Here is a 20,219-nt window from a genome sequence, read left to right on the forward strand (position 1 = left end):
GAAGGCATGTGTGCTGACCCACTGAGCTGTGTATTTATAGCTCTCATGAATAATCACAGAATGCAGGGGGAAACATATCTCAAGAGATCACTCACAAAAAGAGTGAATTAATAACAGAAGTGCCATAAATATACAGGGGGTGGATGACTTGCGTGAAAGTGGCTGCTTTAATGGTTGAACTGTGGCCGAACTGCAGGAGGGAGATGTGTGTGTGAATGCATGTGTGGCAAAGCAACAGGACTTTTCATGAGCACATTGCCTCTCTCTTAGAGACAAACCCAGAATGATTTGTTGGTAGGAAGGTTCTCTTGAAAGGTGTTGGGTTTTTTTCCCCCTTTTCTATAGAATACACTGTTAACTCCTGTGTTCTGCTCTTCCTTGAGTTTTGTGTTGCTGATCTTTTCCACTCTCTGTGGGGTATCTTCTTCATCACAGTCATTCATTAGTTCTTCATGTCTTTCACTAAGAAAGCAGTGCAAAAGCAAATGGATCCTTTCAGGATCCTTCAGAACCAGTGTGCTATGAGTGACATGGAAGAGGAGCTTGAAACCAAAGGGAAAATTCTCCCAGATCTTCCCTGAGTGGCTGCACTTTCTGAAGAAATGTTTCTGTGCTCAGCTGAAAAGAAATGGCATCTGGGGCAGGATGAAGCCAATGACCTGGCACAGTGAGCCCGAGCAGGTCAGTTTCTGGATGTCAAAGGCCACTTTATTAGTGATGTGCAGAGCTGCTCCCAGCACTGCCCTAATGGACACTTTAGCAAGAGGCCTACTTTCTGTGAAGGAAAGTGCAATCATCATCTGGAAATTTACCACCTCTGTTTATCATTATTTAGTTGCTAACTGGTTTGGTGTGAGTAGTCCATACTGTGTTTCTGTGGGACTAAGTGTAAGCATTGCTGTTGTCCTGTATAACAGGACTAGCCTTTCACCCTAGGGCCTTAACAGTTTTTCACAGTGGGAATTACTGAGTAATATTGGGACTATTGATAAAAAGCATATGGCTATTCTTTGCTGAGAAACATCTGTTTATGTACAGAAGAGGTTATTACCCCTCCTTATTTTAAAGTCCGTTTGATTGCCATGGAAGATGTCCTAATGTTTATGTAGGACATCCTAAAAGATCTATGATGCCAGGAACTTTAAAAGGCCTGAACTGCTTTTTGTGATTGCAAGTGGAAGCTTTGTGATCAGAAACACCTATGGCATTGAGATTCTTCCATTCATTTTGGGGCAGCAGACTTACATTTTATTTCTGCAGCTTATGAATTTTTTTGCTGGGCTCTTGGGTGGGCAAAAGGAGCTGGTAATTCCCACCTGAGTAGCTGCAGAAAAATATGCACTTTTGGAAGATGTTCCCGCTAGGGTTCTGTGCTATTCAGAAATATCTGCCTACTATGAGTGCTGCTTCCTGTAGCTTGCAAAACTTTTTCAAAAGCAGGGGAAACTGTGTGGCAGGAAGAGGTGGGCTGGCTGCTGAGCAATTCCATCAATCACGTTGAACATCAATCACTGGAAAATGCTGTAACAGCTCCTGCAAACAGAGTCCTTGATGCTTTGTGCCCTTCCTTGTATAAAGAGGACACCTGGGAACAAGGTATATGCTTCTCTGACAGGCTTTAGTGGTGATTACTGCAAATATCATGTTCTGTGTAACTTCTTTCTTGGTGGAGATGTCAGTACATTGCCTGTGGGTTTTTTACATAAAGCATTTTCACAGTTTATGCAATTCAAAGTGGGAGACAAAGAATTGCTCAAGATTCAAAGCTACAGATGTAAAGATAGCTTCAAAGATTTAAAAATAAACAATGAAGACTACATCAACTAAATGTTATTAGTAATAGAGGAGAAAAAATGCTTTGCTTGGATAATAGTGGCATGAAGAATATAACCCAATGACAGGGAAAATTTTGTTGGAAAAGTGGTATAGCAGGCAAATAGGATGTGGTTTTGTACAGCAAAGAGCTGCAGAAGTGAAAGTGAATCCTGTGCTGCATAGACAAGCTGAGCAGATGAGTCTGCTGTATGGTTTCTGGGACACTTTGGGTGCAGGTTCTCTTTTTTTCATGTCTGTGTATGGTATCCAGCACTGGATCAAGGCCAAAGTCTCAACAACTGTCAGCCTTGAATATAATCTTGACACTGTTTTCTGGATTTCACTTTCCTTCCAATCCTTTCCATTTTAGGACTTTGCATCTTGGCTTGTGGCAGGTTAGTCAGAGAGGAGAAGGTGAGATGGGCACGGTAGCAGCCTTCACTGTGTTTTGTAATTTGTTGTATTTGGAGATGGAAAGAGGAGACCAATTTCTGACACTGCTGTCATTTTGAGGAATGAGGAGGGGAATGGCTTAAAAAGAGTAGTTTGAGAAGGAGGTCCAACATGACAGTCTTGCAGACCCTCCTCAGAGGCACATGGTGGCTGGCCCCCCCTGGCTCAGAAAGGCAAAGAGTGGCCAAGCCAGGGCTGCCACGGTGGCATCACTTTGGGTACCCAAACTCACTGACATATTGGCGTGCAAGGGACAGAGCAGGTCTTGGTGCCTGCCGGTGCTCAAGTGGTGAGCGGGTGTTTGGAGAAGACGGTAAGAGGGGTGGTGGGAGGAAGGCAGGCGGGATCAACCAGTGAGCCAGGAAAGGGATGAAGCAGACATCTCCATGGTAGGACCAGGCAGATATCCACACCGTTTTACCACGTACCTCCACGTAAATCTAGTTCTGAAGTGATTTAATAACATGCATTAAAACACCAGCTGATTTGAAATAGAAAAAAATAATTGTATCTCGATACATTTTTATGCAGAACACCTCAGACTGACCAGGCAACAGAGTAGAAGTAAGCCTTAACTCTAAAGTTTGTTTAATTACTGTTTGTCTACAGTGGATCAGGAGTGGTTCCTGTTTAGTTGTTAATCTGAGGGCAAAATTAGCTGACGATATTTTACAAACTGTTTTATTCACTCAAAGTATTTTGTAAATTGTGTTGAACAGTTGAAAGGTGCCAGAGTGTTTCTATTTGTGGAATATTTTATTTTATCTTTGTGATTTCCTATATGACCATTGGATTCCTATTGTATCTAAAATAAAAGCACAGGCAGTTCCACTGAGCCTTTTTAGTTTTATTTAAAAAAAAAAGATATGTATTAGCATGCAAGTTGGCTGAGGTGGTATGACAGATTTTTTCGTTACAATGTGATGCAAAAGATTGATTTACCTTAGCTCTTGTCGTGCAGCTTTTGAACAAACAACATCAAGCCGCCATAATCAGGGGTAAACATCTAATGTGTCTTTGGCAATTACAAGAAATGCTGTAAAAATAACTAGGATTAAGCATAGCACAATTGCTTGCCTGGCACAGTGCCTGTGCAGGGAGAGCTGCACGCTGCTGCAGGACAGGGAAGATTTTCGCTTCTTGGGTCCATCGCATCGTGCTGGGATTGTGGAGGGAAAGTGCTAAAGGTAACGCTGAGGTTTTTGGGGTGGAATAACATAGCGGCAGCATAGCCAGGGCACTTTGCCTGGCCACCCTGGGAGTGGATAGCCAGGGCTGGCCCCAAAGGGGCTGCCAGCCCAGCCCTCTGTGCCTCCTTATGCAGGGAGAGCCAGAGGCATCTTCAGACACAGTCCAACAGGTATCAAATCTGACAGCATAACCCTGGCTAAAGGGTGTGACAGGTAAAAAGCAATCAGCCAAGCAAATCTGTGTTAAGGCTTGCTTTCAAGGTTTCTCCTTTTTACTAAACTCTCTTTAATTCTGCATACAGCTAGCACACACCAAAGGCAGCAGGGAGGCCTGTGTGGACATGCAATGATACCGCTTTGCTCATCGCTGTGATCCTTGGCACAGGAAGAAATCTCATCTGATGAAGAATAAATATTCAATTTTTGTTATTAGGGGTTGTCTGATTGTCATTTTTAAACAGCTTAAAGCATAAAAAGAAGTAACAATCAGCAGCCATGGGGCTGCGAGGGGAAGCTACAACAGATTGCTAAAGTTTCTCTGACATACGAATTTTCATGTTGTGAAATACCTTTGTTATTTTTTCGAGAAATACATTTTGCTCTTGCAATGAGTGTGCAGAGTGTGATTACTCTGGACTCAGGCATTAAAAAAGCAATGTGAAGTGTCAACCGATAATAGATTTCAGGCAGAATGCAATTACAACCAAGTCTCTTGATTCCTGGGGATGCGCTTGAAATAAATAGTTAAGGAATTTGATTTCAGAATGAGCCACAGATGTTACAGGCTCCCCTTTGTGCTAGAGCCAGCTCTGGACACAGGCAGGTTGGAGTAACTCTCAAAATATCTTCAAGTGACAGACAATTGTGGAATGAGTAGGGAAAAAGCGTAGAAATCCCTGATGTTACATAAATACTGGCTGGAGTGTGCTTCATGGCTAGCAGGCAAATATTTAACAGGAAACCCCAATGACTCCTTCCATGGTGTCCTGGCAAGAAGAATTTCCTTTCATATTTTTTGTAAGCTGATCTGCCCCACACATAAATGAAGCCCCCAGGAGGCTTCCTTCCTTCTCTTTCGGGATTTCCATGAGGAAAAATTGCAATTAATGTGATCTAAAGCAGCTACACATGCGACTGCAGCCTCCCAGCCCTGGTGGACTGGGTGGGGATGTGGTGCCTGGGCACTGTTAGCTCTGGGACATGTTGCAGTAGCGCAAGACCATGCAGTTCCCAAATCACTCCTATCTCATGTAAAGCAGCCAGACCCCAGTACCAGGATGCCTGCATTCTGCATACGTGCTATGCTGGCCAAGGGCTACATGAATCTGTTAGTGCGGCACTGACCTTCAGCTAACCAACCCTACACAGAAGTCCCCACTGGCAGCTTTTTTTCCAAAATTTTCCTTTTTTCCCCTTTATTTTCTCTTTTCAAGATTAAGATCTGTGTTTTGATGAAGTGCTGTGTGGACTTCTGAATTCATGGCAGCCTGAAGAGATGCCCATGAGCACAAGGATGCTGGGGTTGGGGTCAGAGTCAAGGCAGCCTATGGCAGCAACGCCCTCTGAAATTAACCCTGCTGCTACTTCTTCTCCTATCATCCTTCACACAGCATGCCAACACTGGACTTGCTCTCTGAGTAAGTTACATCAATTACGTCAGCATAAAATATTGAGCAAAATCCGTGTCCAACACACTGTTCCTCTCTTCTGTGCGTGACTGTTTTCTCCACTGGCCTTTGGGATTCAGAAGTGTGAAACTGTCTGCAGTTGGCATTGTGTTTGCTGCCCCTGAAAGGAAATTGGTCAAACAAAATGTTTCAAATAGAATCTGGTCCTTCACAGCATCACAGAGTAAATGTGTATGTAATACACTTTCTGGCTTTGATGCACTGCCCTTGAATTTCTATGCCAAACCTTGTGGAATACATAGATGCTCCAAAGCTTTCACATGCTATTTTGTTTTACAGGACATAATATATTATAAACTGATAAATAGATGGACAGCAATATGGCAGATGGAAGAAATTATAACCATCTTTCGATTTTGAGTCTACGTTGAAAACTGGGGAAGTTGGAAAGAAAGGACAGTATTTTCAAAGTGCTTAAGTAAGATGGGAGCTTGTGTCTTGGAATTCACAAATATTCAAATGGTAATGGACAGTGTCTGTTTCTCTTAATTCAGTATACACTGACGCTAGGGCAAATATGCTCCTAACTAATATATCTGTTAAGTGCCTGAAGCTAGGTGGGATGACTCTGGGCTTTAGGACATACTTGTATATAGGAGACTGATGAAAATACTGGCTCTAACATTAGTCTAAGTTGGAATATCTACATTGGATGGATACTAACTTGTTATGAAAAACTGCATCTGATTTGTTAGGCTAATCAGGCTTATTGAGCAGCAGCACTGATGTGGTTACATTGCTTCCAGTTTCAGGTCTGTCTGAGCTTAAGCATTTCTGTCATGCAATATAAATAAAGCACTTGCTCCTACATGGTGGTGCTGCTTTTGAGACTTTGAAAGGTTAAAGACATATTGCTCTTGCAAAAAAAAAAAAAAAAAAAAAAAAAAAAGAAAAAAAATACAAGAATGAAATTAATAGCATGGGATATCTATTATCCTTCTACTTATTTTGTAGAAATTACAAGAGGGTTGTATTTTATGAAACTCTAGTGGATAGGTAATAAAATAGCAGTTGTCTTGTTGCATAACAACTGCCCATGATCACTTGACATGGAAGTAATATATCCCTTGATGGAGAAGAGTTATCTAGCTCGTGCTAGCAGTATCTTGCAAAACCAAAAATTTTGGAAGCTTTCTGCCATATCTAGTCTAGCTCCTACTTCTACCTACAGTATTTTGGCTAACTGGTTGGTGCACAGCCTCCAGACACTTCCAATTATCCTTGAGCAATCTTGTGTTAGTTTCTTTACATGCTTATGGGGAATAACACAGATGGATGCACCCTAATGATCACATTTTGACTGCTGATTTTAGAAGAAATCCGATCTGGTACTTCTGGCCATGAGGTACTTCTGGCCATGATTGCATGGAAATGCCCAACAGGTTGGACCAGAATGCCTGACTGGAGCACCAAGGCTCATCTTTCATCACGCTCCAGTCTGCTAAGAGCAAAACTGAAGTAAAGGCTTTGGTTACTTACAATACACCTACAGTCATTTGGGCAAGATTCATTGACCTCATGCCATTTGCAAACATACGTCAGGGCTGTGGAGGTTCTCCTGGTATAAAAAGAGGTCCTAGGTTTTTAGTCTTGCAGAGAAATAAATACAGATCTGTAAACTATGTCTGCATCCTTCTGCAGACTCTTAGTGGCTACCGAGCATATAAGTATAAAGCCAATACTTCTCTACATGTAATTCTTAGCCCTGTTGTGGCAGGAAAGCCACTGATATCTCACTGCTGAATTTTTCCCCCACCACATAGGCACTTAGTTGAGGTAGTTGGTTTGGGAGGGCAGCTATTTAATTAGAGACACAGACATACCTACACATGCACATGCACACACATGCCCCAAAAGCTGGTCAACAAGCCTCCTTGTAGGGCTTCTCTATGCCAACCATATAGACAATCTCAGGTGATGATGCATCTATCTTAGGTACCTCAGTTAGCTGTCCAAAAATTAGCTGGGTTATAATGCCACTTCTTTGTTCCTTTGGTCTAAAAAATGTGAAATGTGTTTCTCTAAGGTATTGAAAACCCTAACATAAATTATACAAATTGGAAAGTATAATTTAGGTGCTGGGCAATGGCTTTCTCTCGTGCCCCTCACTGATGACCACATCATCTGGCAGTAGAGCAGAAGATTTTTAAACATAGGCTGGCTGCAGACCAAATAGGGTTGGAGGCACACAACTACCCTCCTGAGATTTACAAACATCCAGTGGCCTGTACCTCTGTCCTCTTGGCATATGGCCTCATTCAGTTTTCAAAGACAAATGATGTTAAAATGGTGTCAAGCTGGAGAGTATGTACACACATAATTGTGGGTAAAGTATATTATGGGAATGTTGTAGTTTTCAAACAATAATGGTGTGTATAGACAGGATGTTTTCAGCTGAGACTAAGTTTACTAGAAGTCCAAACAACCTTAATCCTTTCTTCTAGGTATGCTTAATAGCTTTCACGCAATAATGCTTAATCACTGATTTTAATGTATTTTCCTTTTTTTTGTTACATGCAGTGTGAGGAACACTGGAAGAGAGAAAAGACTGATGGGGTGCTCCAAAATCTTTTGAAATAAATATAGGGCATATCTCTCAGTCATTAGCAACTAGTTTTTTCCTTGAGTGATTAAACATCTCCTGAACAACTGTGGCTACATAAACCACTGCTCTGAAACTGGTCCCTCTGGAGTGATCTTCCTTCATTGATGGACTATTTTTTTCTGGAGAGGAGAACGGAATGGATGGATGCCAGGATTATTTACAAGCAGTCTAATCTCCCTAACAACTCTCCCAAACCATTCATCTGGTTCAGAATATGAAGGATACTCAATTATTCAATGAAAAGGTTAAGCCTGTGGTAAATATGCATTGTCAGTAATGAAATGTACTTCCCCTGGGTATTTTTTTAAAAGGATGCAGACTGACAGATGTTTACCACATCCTTTCTGGAGATGTTTTCTGAGGTTTTAGTTTGCAACACTGCTTATGCTTATTTTCAAAATGCAGTTCTTTGGTTTCATTGCTTTACTGAAGTTGTAACTGGGTGACAGTGAAGTAAGTCAGCCATGAAAACGTGTGTGCATCCAAGCCAAGACAATACTTCCCATAACATTTGTGTAAGTGTGAGTACCCTGTTGCATGAGAAGGGTGAGGGAACAGCCCATGTAACTCTGCCGGCTCCAGGCTTGCATCTACCCTTATATCCATCCACCTCTTTGTTTTCATTATCACAGTTTTTCTGCTAGGTATTTTGCACATAGCCATCAATATACATTACAATACATACATAGGAGCTTGTAACTGTACTGCTATTGACATATTTGGCTCTGGTTCTTGGATGGGAGCTGTTTTTTGTCTTTAGTAATGGCTGCAGTTTTGTTCTGTTAATACAAGCTTTTTGCTGAAACAGTGGGACACTAAATTGATAAATGGCTTGGCTAAAGATAGCCCCTACCTTTAACCAAAACTATTTCCAGCAGTGTCTTGCCTTAAGTGTCAATATTTTTGATGAATAAATGCAAACACATCATACTACGTCAGTGGGGAGGCCACACACAGATTTCACTGTGGGACTGAGCTTCACGCACAGCACCCATGGTATTGGGGTCTCCGCTGAGGAAAAGTACAACGTCCCAGTGCCCATGTAGCCTAGAGCAGGGGACATGCAGAAACTAGCTCAGAGTGTCAGAGCATTGCTGTGAGCTCTCAGCCGGAGCTAACAGCAATCTGCAGATCTTGCTCCTTTTGCTATGCTCGTGGAGCATATGGGGGCCTGCGGTAGCAGTGACATTTCAAGTGTTTGCATCCAGCGGCCACACATCCACGGACTTGTCTCCAGGCTGTGGGGCTGTATTGAGCAGCTCCTGCTTGCTGCACCCTCCTTGCTGGTCCTTGCCCGCTCCCTCCCTCCACAGCATGGCCCAGCAGCCAAGCCAGTGCACATGGTTTGGGTGGCTGGGGAGTTAACCCCGCTGCGGAAATCATTTAGGTAAAAAAGAAGATATCAAAAAAAGGAATTATTTTTAATGCAATCACTTTTGTGAGACAGTGCCCTGAGAGCTGAATTGGGTTGGATCAGATTCCCCATGAATCAGAAGGCTATCATTTGGGCAGGAGATGGCTTTGGCCAGCTGTGCCTGAGGTATTTGAATAAACCTCATAGGTAGAGAGACGTGTGGGGTGTTCAGCTAGAAGCAAAAGGTTAAAATTAACACCTTGGCTGAATTATGTTTGTAAGAATTATTCAGTGGTAGGAAGGATGGATTTAAAGAGGAATGCAACATCAGGGAAGTTTGCGTAACAGTTAAATGTTCCCTATATTCCATTTGTCTCTTTAAAGGCATGGAGAAAAAAAGTGTGTATAGAAAAAAGCACTGAATTCAGGTAGAAGCCTTGAGAGGCAGAAGGTTGAAGTCTCCTGGAGCTGATCTGAAGTATAGATAGATATAATTATATTTTTATTTCTTTTTACTGACCTTTAAAGCTTTTGTAATTGTTTTCTGTATTTTGAGTGTGTGTAGCTATATGTATTATTTTTTACTGTGTCTGAGATTTGTGTTAATGCTGGTTTCTAAGTGATTAAATACTATTATTGATTAATCCCCATGTTTTAAAACTGGATTCCAGGCCACCTGCCTGCTTCCCAGTGCTCCTATGTGTACTCTAAGCATAAAAGGAAGCACAGCATTCCTCCACTGAGCTGCACGGGAGTTGCCAATGCAGAGATATGTGTGCTGCAAGTGTCTCTGGGTGACTAGGTGTCAGCCAGGACCTCTCTGACCTACGGCAGGACACTGGGAAGAGTGGCCAAAGCCCAAGGGCTCCGACAGCTCTGCAAATTAGACCCTACTCTCCCTATGTACCCTCCTGAGCTCTCACGGACTGAGAGCAAATCTGCAATATTGTGTCTGATTGCCAGTGTACAAAGGGGCAAGCAGGGTCTGGAGTTAGTGCGAATGGATGTAAGACCCTTTAGTCTCCCCAGAAATCCACCACAAGGAAGAAAAGAAAAATAAGGGAGAAGTTTGTAATTAATTCAAGCTAATCCCCAGTCCACAGGTTTGGAAAGTTGGGTGGTTTAAGGAGACTTTTTAGAGTGCCTTCAGTTAAGTAACACCTCATTTGCCGCCTTAACATTTGCAAATACTTTCTCTGAGGGGCCAGTCACCAAGGTCTTTGGTTTCATCTGTTGCACACTAAAAAACTGAAATGCTTTTAATGCTCATTAAATTCCCATACAAACAGAAACAGTTCAATTAGACAATGATGTCAAAATGTTGATGATTTTTCTTATTTCCTGTGGAATCTTTCAGTGGGAAAATTTCTTTCTCACAGTGTTTAAAGGATATTAACTGCCTTTGTTGTGGAGGGAAGAACTTATTATGTGTGATTGGTTTTTTATTCTCCTATTGTATTCTTATCATTACCTAATGTTTATGTTGCAGTAATGCTGAAAGACTCCAAGCAAACTAGAGATGCCATTGTGCTAGGAAAAAAAAGGGGGCAGCCTTTGGCCTGAAAGGCTGGTGAACTACTTTTTGTTTGCTTTTTACCATCTTACAGAAAAATAGGTGTTTGAGAGCTCAGCTTCAGTGTTGCTGACAAATGCAAGAAGTCTGGACAGCTTGTAGGCAAAGGCCTGCCAGTGATAACAAACTACATTATGCGTTCCTCCGCAGCTGCGGGATAGTCCAGAAAGGCCTAAAATACATGTATATACTAGAATTTCCTATAGATCTACAGCTAATATAAATGCCCAGATATTGTAATGAGCATGTAATGAGCACATACCTAGGAGGAGAGATAAACTGAGAGAGGTATTTAAATGCATGTTATTGGCATTTTTTCCAGTGAAAACTATGCAACATGAAATTGGACTCCATTTTACAATAAAGCTGAGGTCAAAGGAATTACACTATTGCAAAAGAGCAGGATGTGGTTCCAGGCAAAAGGAGAAATCTATGGAAATACAGAGAGTACTACATAAGAGGAACAAAATTGGATAGGTTATGTGTCTGAAATTTACCATGCTTTTACTACTGTCTTTTTAATGGGTGACATGCCATGCCATCTAAATTGTCTTGTTTCTTGGGGGGAGCATACAGATGGACATTTACACAAAACCAGTGCTGCTGCATGAGAGGTTAAAACAGCCTCACAACTGCAGCAATGGAAAGCGCCATTGTAATGCATCAAATTAAATATGAAAGGAAATTGTTCTCTGAGCACACCCTGACCAAAGCAAGAAGTTGCTAGCTTCCTTTTGCTCACAGCACATCGGAAAGCAGCAGAACTCCCTTAAATAGATATTGTATGCTGCCAGTGGAAGACTTAAATCAGGAAGAAAAAGGTAAGAGGGGAAAAAAAAAAAAAAAAGCAAACCAGCTAATATGTTATCTGCTGTGGGGAAAGTTTCTTGAAGTACCGGAGTGCTTCATCACCACATATCATAAAGTATACAAATGGAGAACAACATGCTAACCAAGCAGTGCTCAGCTGGAAACTCTGTTTGGTCTCTCTTTGTTCATGGACGCTAGCCACATCTTCACAGATATAATAACCCTGTATCACAACTCGACCGCCAGGTGTCCAAGGGCCAGGATCAAATCTGAGGGATCACTGATGAAAGACTCGTTCAAGATCTCACCTGGATGTTTAGGAAAATCAAACTACTTGCTGCTTAGTTAATTAATTTTCCCCATTTACAAAGAAGAATCAATTGCCTTGCCAAAGAGTATTTTACTAGAAATTACGAGGCCGAAGCAGTGGGAAGATAAGGGAGCAAATACAGCAACACCGGATTATTCTTCACCTAAAGCACAGTGGTAGCTGTTTCTAGTCCTGCTCTTCGTTTCTTGCTGAGGCATTGGCCTGGCTGCATCCAGAGAAGCAGTCCCTGCATCCTGCACAGTGCTGGTGGCCAGGACACGAGGCCCTGACCCACGCACTGCCCCATGCACTCCTCCACAGGCCGATCGTCACCCAGCTCAGATGCCTCGCTCTGGTGCTTCAGCAGCGTCTTTTTTTGTCCAACTATTTCAGTTCTTCCACAAAACTCACCATAGCACTGACTCTTTTTCTCTTTTCAGTCCTCCGAATACTCCTAAATGGATTTTCTTTTTGTTTGGTTGTGTTTTTTCTTTTACATTTTAGCTTGTTTTAGAGGCAAGGAGCTCTTCCCCAGAGAGAGGGGAACCATTAACGTGGGGCACACCTGTGCATCTGCTGGTTGCCCAGGCGTCTGACCGTGGCTGCTGTAAACTTCCCACTGCTCCATGATGCGCCTCCCTGCTTTTTCTTTGCTAGAAGTGCCTCCCAACCTCAGCTCAGTAGCTTTTGTAAAATAAACTTGGGTCTGGCTGTTGATCCTTTCAGCCGTGTCTCTCTCTTTGCCAGATGTGGACAGAGAGGTCCTCTCCTCCAGGGCAAGCTAGTGGGGAGTGGAGGAAGGGGCGAGAGAATGAGCTCTCTTCTCTTTTAGCCCCACAAGCTTTTTTTTTTTCTGAAGATTTACAGAGTCTGTAATGTTTAAAAAGTTTGAAGAATAATTAAACATTTCTTCTCCCTTTGACTATTCAACTTGTGAATATCACATTGATTCAGAATGGAAAGTCATGTGAGCTGGGATTTGCAGGCAAAGATATGGAGACCTCAGACAAAGCATCTGTGCATGAACCGGAGTAGCAGAAACTTCCATCCAGTCGCTTTGCCTCAGATTAAATCTATACAAAACAAACTTTACAAACATGCATGCAACCACAGCATTACTACCAGCTTGGCTACAAATGTCCTCTATTCCTGGGAGTATTAGCAAAGGAAGTTTCCCTGGGATCAACAGCTGAGGTAGCTGGGACTGCAAAGTAAGTACAGGCAAAGCATAGGTGGTAGAGGGGGAAATACAGCAATATGTCCCAGCTTTTAAAAGAAAACAGAAAATGAGGACCACCGGGTTTGCTGCTCCTCACAGGGCCTGGGAGAGTTGGACTTTGTTTAAATACAAAAACATGGGAAATTTAGAAAGGGACTGGTTTGGCTGGAGTGGATAAACTCAAAGCCCCATTACACTGAACCACAAATGGCCGGGATGCCAGTTATTTTATGGCTGCCCCAGGCAAATCAGCTGCTGTATCCCATTTCACTGTAGTGGTGCCACAATAGTTCAAAGGTTCTCCAAGTTCTCCTTGTATTCAGCTTTCATAAGTGGAACAGCAGCTTAGGAAATATATGGATATTTATTTAAGTCTCAGCTTTCTCAGCCATGGCTTAGCTATAGTACTGACAAAACCCAAGCATTTGGAGCCATGAGTTAAAAGCATGTGGTTTATTTATATCACTTAAACTATCAGGAGACTTGGGCCAGGGAGGTTAAAAAGTCCAGGCTGGTGTTTCCTAAAAAGCCAGGAACACAGAAACAACCAGCCCTATTTTAAGATAAAGGGGTAAAGGCTGTCTGGAGGACAAAGGTTGTTTTCAAGTTGTTAACTTATTAGGAGCTGCTGTGCTGCAGGGAGATAACTGTAATGTAGTGACTTCTCCATGGGTATTTACCTTGACACCAAGTCAGGGGGGTTGTTCTTGTCGTAGTCTCCATTAAGGGTGAGTTTGGGGGCATTTCAATATTATCAATCTTTGCAATGGTACTGAAGTTCCCACTGTTAATGGTGATTTTTTTGGCCAAAGTCTTAGCCCTGTCAGTCAGGTTATTATAGGGTCTTTCCAGATCTAGCTTTAAAAAAAATGCAGTTTTAACCCATATGGTTACTTGGTATGCAATCAAAGTGCATGTGAAGTATTAAAGAATGGCAGAAAAATAAAAGCAGTGCAACATTCATTATGTTTTTCAGAAACCACAAATTTTAAAGCTAATCTCTGGGTTACTCTGGGCATGACTCATGATTTCTGTATGTCTGGGGTTAGCTATAGCACATCCTGATTTACCGCTTTCTCTCAATCTGGGTATCTACACTAGGGTACATCTAGGCCAGCTGGTTAACATCATGGTGGGAACAGCACTCATGACTATATCATTTTGTGGGCATGTGCTGTGCTCCTCACTGTGCTCCCTGGGCTGTATAAGCTCTGCATTTTCCATGGGTGTCCAGAGCAGCTCACGGGCTAAAATAAAAATAAGAAATAAGGATATTTCCCACTAATGCACCCTCTTGCAGTGAGCATCTGGCATAGTGGATGTGTGCATCCCTGGTTATATCTGTGCAACTCAGGAGCCGTTTGTTCAAAATCTCCATGGTGGCAGGGAGACCCTCATTTCCTCACCTGATAGTATTCCCGCCTGGTCTGTTCTGACTCAGGGTCAACAGCTTCCCCAGAGCAAAAGCTGAGCCTGTCTGTTTGGTGGCTCCCTTCTCGCCTCCACGCTAGCTCAAGTGGCAGGTAAGCTTGGCGCACCTCTGGGTAGTTGGCATCTCTGTAAAAATGCAGTCCCTCCTCCTGGGAGAGCTGCACCAGGAGGGTGGCTGGAGGCAGGAACCAGGCGCTAATTCCATCCTGCCTACATATTGTTGTGGTGCTAGCCTGCTCTCCTCTTATTTAGAGTGTAAAGCACTTTGGTTTTCCCCGGGTAAAAAGTCGCTGCTTAAACACTAGTAACGGTCACTTGGAAGATGTTTCTGCCAAAAAAAATTTCCTCCATAAACACTAACATCTGCTGGTCCCAGGAGTCAGGTCCATCCTTAGAGCAGATACTGCCCGCACACCCCAGAGGAGAAGGGCGAGCTTCCTGCAGCGCCGGGGTGCGAGGAGCACGCCACGCTGCACCCCGCTGCCCTGGGGACAGGGTCTTGCATTAAAATGCCTGATGTTTGATCACCCAACACGAAGTGAGCCAAAAATAAAGCTTCATGCTGTGTCCCACGCTTCATGCAGCAGCCTGCCTTGCTGCTGCTCGTACTGGCTGTGAGCACGTGCTGCGGGCACGGCCTGGGGCTGTGCATCAGTGTAATAAGCAGGACAGCTAGTTGACCTTGTGTCCTTTGGGTGACACCAGAATGGTGTTTAGAAGCTGCAGCAGCGCAAAATGTCTGATCATTTTGGGACGATAGAAGAAAATGGTGTAGGACTGCAAAGTTTTTTTTTCCCTGCAGGATCCAAGCTATAGTATAGAAGTGTCAATAAAGTATTGAAAGGATAGGTTCAGCTCTCACTAATTAATTAAACCAAAAAGTTTCTGTTGATGATTAAGTACCTTAACAGAGAGTCACATGCTTGGGGGGGGGGGGGTCCTTGGAGGGGCGATCCTAAAGTAAGAGTGTAATTTCACAAGGCAGGCAGTGGAGAGAGGCAGAGACCTCTGCAGACCTCTACTATGTGTGGAGACCAAGAGGAGATATGAAGAGCTGATAACCCCTTGGGATGTAGTCCGGGTGAGGAGAGAGTGGGTCCTCTGGTACCTACAGCAGCACGCCCTGGGTATGCCCAACAAAAAATTAGTAGTGGAGCCCCAACCTCTTCAGCACACACTATTTTCTGCTTTGAGCAGATTGTTGGCTGAATCAGTCTAACATAGCCACCAACAAGATGTGTTTCAGCTATCTCCTACAAGGCAATTGGCATGGTCTTTTGCAGAAAATGAGAAATCATAAGGCTAGCATAATGGAACTTACTTTCCATGGGATTTGAGAAAAGGTGCTGTGGAATTTCCCAGTGAAAGAATCTAATCTGAGCTGACTATCCTCAGTGTCACCGCTGGTGCTGCTTCAACTGCTTACAAAACTGAACTCCAAATTACATGTTTGTAATGGAAATAGTACCTGCCCTGATACACTTATGAATTATGGCAGTAGTCTGGTGGTAGCGGGGTAGAGCAAGGCACAGTGACAGACACAACCACCCTCTGTCCTCTGCTGGTGGCTGCCTTGAGGTATGGCAGCTGCTGCAACCTCAGGTTTGTGGGTCCTACAGCACTGAGTTGTCACTGGGGACAGTTTCGGCCAAGAAGGTCACAAGAAAACATCTCCACAAGGTTGGCTGGAAATTCAGCTTCAGCAAGTCTTCTTGTGTTTGAGATTGATTTCAAGGTAACTGCTCACTTGCTAGTCTTTAGGACTTCCTATCAGCACTGCTCTCTGCTCCCTTCTCCTGCAGACCTAGTTCGGTTTTGCTATTAATTCTGCCATATAAAGGCCTTCTGAAAGTTCAATACACCCTCCCTTCTACAGCAAGCAAGGGATGATACCTGCAGTTAAGGGAAGTTTTTTTCATAGAGCTAACAGAGAGGCAGAAAATCCATATAACTTCTGGTCTACTAGCCTTGTGTACTTTAGGAAGTTTCTTCACGGTCTTCCAATATGTTCTATTTTATGCTCTCAGATACCCTGTAACCTCATCTGCCTCCTATGTTTGTGTTAGCAAACACTCAGGGGTTCTTCAGGCTCCAGCACTATCAGGATACCTCAAGATTTATAGAGCAATTAATGGCCTTGATGAAATACATGATGAAATACTGAGTTTTACTGAAACAGACTAAATCCCCTATTCATAAGTAAATGACCAAGTATTATATAACTGACCAAACGCAGTTGATCTGATGCCATTTTTCTGTCCTTCATAGAGAGTTATTCTCCATCCTTTCAGACCCTTAGTACAGCTCATGACCTGTTTCTTTCTCTGGTTTATTGTTTCTTATGATTCCTGCCTAGGAATGTTTTTGCTTTGGAGGGACATAACTGTGTATTGGTAAGCCCAGTTCTCCCAAGACAACATGTAGGAGAAGAGAACAGCCACCTGGCATCAGTGGAAACACTAACAACAAGAGTAAGTAAGATATGTCTTGGGACTTGTGAGGGCTGGAGGCCAGCTGTGGACAGAGGGACTGTGTGAACTTGAACATCAACTCATGTTCTTTTTTTTTTTTTCTTTTTTTATTAATTGTTTTTAAGGGAATGTAGGCTAAGGTTTGGAAATACAAGAGAATATGTGCTTTGGTCTGAAGTAGAAGGGTCTCAAGAATGACAGAATAGGTTGAATTTATTTGGAATCGCTAGGTTTCTATGTATTGCATTTCAGAGAGCTGTAGGAGAGAAAAAAAATATGTAATTCCAACCAAAACAAATCATGAATAGTAAGTTGTTCACAAGTTCAGATGGTCTGGGCAGAAGAGATTTGGCAAAGCATTTTGAGGAAGGGAGAAGGATAGAAGTGAGAAAGGCACAAATTTCAAGAATAGAGAAAAAATTTTCAAAACTTCTGGAAAAACACCAGTTTGGCACTAAATAAAGGCTTGACAAAGGACAATGGGGTCAGATTTCTCTTAAGGAGGCAGGAAGCCATCAGCTGGAAAGCTATTCCTGGATGTTGGGTCCCCTGTGTGCCCTGGAAAGCATGGATTTGTTTGTTCTTGTAAATGGGGGTGTGTGTATGTGTCCAAAAATCCCATGTCCTTTCAACAATTTTTCTTTCTAACTCACGTAAGTTCCAAACCTACAAAAGCTAAGCAAGTCAGGGAAGTCAAAAAAAGTAACATTAATGTTTCACAGTAATTGTACTGCAGCCAAGAGGGGGAAAACCGGAGTATTGAATGTGTGACAGTAGGGAGGGAAAGCATGTGTGGGGAACTGACGTCTTGGACACCTCCTCTGCCCCTGTCCACACCATGTATGTCTGCATGCAGATGGCACGTGCCAGTCTGGGACACAGATCCTGCCTCCAGACATGGCCTGAGCCGGGGGCTGCCGGCTGTGCTGTGACAAGGCAAGACTAAGAAACATAGACACGCAGTGCAAGGAGGATATTTTGGCTGAGGGTACTGACAGAGGAGGCTGTCACTGGTTATACCAGTTTGCTACTTCTGGTTCTCCTGGGTGACTTGAAAAGAAGCTGCCTGAAATGTTACAGCCCAGCTTGCACCATTTCCCAAAGCAGGGTTTATCTGTGCTTGCCTGGCTAGTTGCTGGATATGGTGTACCTCAATCTATGCTGACTCAGATAATTTCAGCCTTGTGTCAGGCAAGTCAGTTCACAACTGTGTTCAAACAGAAGTATTATGTACTGTTCTCCAGACCTGAGTATCTTCTTGTTAGCCCTTATCTAATGCTTGTGTGCAGTCTACAGAAATGGAAATATCAGTCTAACACTTTAAGAAAGACCTTGCTTTCAATAGTTCCAGTTCAAATTCAGGCTCACTTTGGCATCTGGTACCACTTCTTGATGACAGCTTTTCTCACATTCAGGGAAGAAAAATGATGTAAAAGATCTCTACTTCCATGTAAAGAGCAATAGATTAGCTTGGCCCCTCCTGATAAACTTTTTTACCGTTCCAAAAACTCTTTTCTCCTTCTTCTGTGTCCACGTACCACAACATTATTCTTTTTTTTCATTTGCTATTTCCATTACTTGGTTTAACCCTTCCCTGTTGTGCAGCCTCATTTGGAAGGTTTTCTTGTGGAAGACCAGTGTGATGCAGGTAGGAGATCGCTGTGCAGGTGCCATTAATAGACGTTTTTAAATGTTGTCCATCTGATGCATGAAATATAGCATTTGGTATTCATGACAGCTAAAAAGGGAAGAAAACACCATGAGGCAGAACAATGATATAGATGCACTAACTCACAGTGGAGGGAAGATGGTAGACACTATATGTATGCCATGTATAAACTGATATTGCTGCTTCTTAATGCTTGCATCTATATATGAGTCTTTATAGGAAAGATGAGTAGAGGCTGAATATTTACAATCTCATGACTTCAAAACAATCACAAACTATTTCCAGAAAGACATGGCAATAATTTTTCAATTTTGTGAAAGTCCATGTTCTATTTTTTATTTTGAGAAAGCAATCACAAGGAGATCTCTTTACAACAGGATGACAAGTACTAAAAGAAACCCATCAAATCTGAATAATCCACTTTTTAAAGAAGTTGAATAAAAAGTTTTGTGCCACAAAATCTCTGTGAGGTTTTCACATGCTGGAAGCTTTCTCTGTGAGCATTTCTCATTCGTAGACATTTGACTGAGAGTTTAATGCAGAAAACTATTTGCTCCTGAGGTACAAACTAATAAGAACTCAGTAAGGATTTGACAAAGGAAAATGAATGTTGTTCGCAACAGAGGACTTGACTCTCCAGTTCTCTTCACTTTGTGCAGTTGTCCAAATTACTGCAAAAATGATGCAAACCGTTATTCTTGCTGGCATTATTGCATACAAACCCAGCACTGGTGATTTAGCACACAGTGATGCAGAATAATACCAGAAGAGTACGCAGGTATTTGCTGGTTTGTAAACACGGCTGGTAGTTTAGTCTTCACATGGTGTCTAGACAGCAGCAATTAGTAGTAATTAGTAAGTGCATCTGCTGTCTGCTGAGTCCATGGCAGCTCACGTGCTGTGGAAGTACAGGATCAAAGAGTTTTACTTCGACATTGATACTCCATAAAATAGAGTTCTGCCTTGGATTTCCATATGCTGAGTGCCTGCTTTGCTCTGATGTTCTGGTTTAGCATTTTTGAGGTGCTCGTTGCCCTGCTCAGGAGCCAGCCTGGGAAATAAAAGTGATAGATTAATAGTAAACAATTTGTTGTCAAAAGAAGACCTGAGCTGAGTTCCTGGCATGTAAACAAAATGCCACTTCTAGTTAAGACCCAATTCAGCAGGCTGGAGCTTCACAAAACATACTCCAAGGCATAAATTCATGCCTCTGTTAGGTACTTGCACTCTGCCTTTACTTGATTTCACCTGGTAGAAGACAGCCTTCATCATACCATCGTGCTACCATGTAGGTGCTAACTGCATCCCTGCCTTGTCTCAGGGTGGAAGGGAGGTGAGAGTCAGTTGTAATATATTCTGTGTCAGAAACAGTGCAATTAAACAGGAGTCTCTACTACTGTTATTGCAGCTTCTTTGCTATCTGGGAACAGCCTTATGTGTGACTCACTGAGTGGAAAGCCACTGCTAAACAGTTGTGTAAAATGCTGTTATCTACTGTTAATGCAAAAAAGAGAGAAAGAATGTAAAAAAGAAACTTCTTGTTGGTTGGTTTGGTTTGGGGTTTTTTTCCCCAATGTTTTCAAATGCCTATATGTGTCTACATGCTCCCACAGGCGTTGCTGCTAGTGGCT

Source organism: Accipiter gentilis, chromosome Z (assembly GCF_929443795.1).
Source record: "Accipiter gentilis chromosome Z, bAccGen1.1, whole genome shotgun sequence".
Lineage (NCBI taxonomy): Eukaryota > Metazoa > Chordata > Aves > Accipitriformes > Accipitridae > Astur > Astur gentilis.